Raw genomic sequence first — 2113 nt, 5'->3', positions numbered from 1 at the left:
GTTATATACGGAATACCTGGTTTCTTCAAGTATTCCGCATATAACCACTCACCGTCATGCTCGCCCCACGGATTTCTCACAGACACCAAGCAGCAATGACGAGATTTCCAGAGCCCAGCTGGCATAAAAGCGGCAAGCATCTTGACTGACACAATGTAGGTGAAGTTCGTGTATAGTTTTTGAAGTTAGGCACTCGCACGTGAAGTTTCGCAATGCAGTACACAACGCATGATGTTATGTCATGCATATTGCTATGAGCACCTTTCTAGGGATAGCGACGTGGCTGCGACTAATTAACTTCAAGAAAAAGGCTCCTCGGGAGTAATATGTCTGGAGACAATTATCATATTTGCCGCGATTAATTATGCATGCCACTGTTAACAACGGCTGTTGGCTAGATGGCCCACCGCATTGATCAGCAGGTAATTACCATACAAGTGATTCCCTGTCATAAACTGGCTAGCAGGGGCGACTGCAAACGGTGGCGGAAACATTGGCTCACCGGCATTACATGAACGTCTACGAAACAGATGTTTTCGTGCTAATATGGGAGGCAAAGGTCACTTTTCTGAGATTTTGCGGCTAGCATTCATACATTTATGCCGCCTCAAACATGCTCGTCACCGGTCCTAATAAAGGGAGGCCTTAGGTGTGGTCGTTACACACAGTCTGCGCAGGTTATGTGGGGGCGATCGGACCCCCGCAGTTATGAGCGGAACCTTACAGTCGTTCAGCACGCATGCCTCGAAATTTATCCCAGTAAATAGCAGCCACCTGGCGCAAGGCTCCCCGCGGCATCACCACGTAACCCCACCCTCTCTCGTCACAGAATAATGCCGGAATCCCTCGTCGGCACGCCGGAATCCCCGTCGGCCTATTATCCTCAGTCGCCGGAATTCCTCATCGGCTCTGAGGTGCGAACCTTGCCCCCGGAATCGCTGAAGTGATTCTAACAACGGACCGGATTCGCTGCCGCTGCTCAGGATCAGTTATTCGTGGCTATCTTAGCAAACCCCTTTCTGTGGCCGGATGCCAACCCACCAACGGAAAAAAATCAACCAAATGTTCCGACAGCCCACCGCCCTGTTCCGACTTCCACCCTCTGGCAGTTGCAAGAAGGCAGCCGAAAAGCGAGTCTCACGCTCTGCAAATCGCGAATCCATCAACGGTATCCTAGACGTGCTGCTGCTTTTATCACTAGTGGCCATCGACGTACGAAAATGCGTCCCACCTCATCTCTGAGTCGCGGAGAGATCGACCAACATCCAACTCTCTTATTTCTATATGGAATGGGACTTTTAAACCCACGGCTAGACAGCTGCCTACGTACCGCGAAGGACTTTCTCCATCGCTCCCCGCGAGGAGTCGTAACGCAAAGCATCTGTGACGCATTTAGCCCCTGGCGACCAAAATCCTTTCACCATGCACGCGGGATATTCATAGTCGGTCCAAGCTGTACGAAGTATATGAGCTACGCAAGATAATTGATTTGACGTATGAACGCAGGCCTGACTACAGCGCGTCCTCTCTCATGGCACACCAATCAGGCCGCACATAAGCAATGATCGGCTATTTGCCTACAGGCTGTTCATTGAAACGCATAGAGGAATGCCTGGCAGGGTGTCGGCAAGCCATGTAACAACACACGTTAGCGACGGATTTGTACCATACACATGCTAATAAACGCGGTGTGGTGCAAGCCGGGATGAGCGCACGAAATATAACAAACCAGAACAAATGTGCGGGCACGTAATCTGAAAGGACCTACAAAACGCATCTTTTTGATTGGCCGAAAAGAGGGGAAAAAGGCCCGGGGCCTCGGAATCGGCGAAGGGTCGGCGATTCCTCCGCCGGGGCTTACATTTTGAGAGATGAAGGCGCCGAGTGTGCAGCTGTCGACGCGGTGGGCCGACAGGGATCCCCACACCGTGCCCGTCTCATTGTCTGAACGTTCCCACGTATTGTTTGTACGTGCCCACTTCGACGAGGTCAGTGTTTTTGAAAGGTCCCCTCCCCCCGCTGATCGTCCTGGCGCGCGTGTCCGGAACGAGCGCCCGGGCCCCAACGTAGCAAACCAAAACCCTACTCGCACATGAAAAAATAGCCTTTGGCT

This window comes from Pollicipes pollicipes, unplaced genomic scaffold (genome assembly GCF_011947565.3).
Source record: "Pollicipes pollicipes isolate AB1234 unplaced genomic scaffold, Ppol_2.1 Scaffold_4002;HRSCAF=4701_pilon_pilon_pilon, whole genome shotgun sequence".
Taxonomy (NCBI): domain Eukaryota; kingdom Metazoa; phylum Arthropoda; class Thecostraca; order Pollicipedomorpha; family Pollicipedidae; genus Pollicipes; species Pollicipes pollicipes.
The sequence above is the reverse complement of the archived record's forward strand: the minus strand, read 5'-3'. Positions refer to the sequence as shown.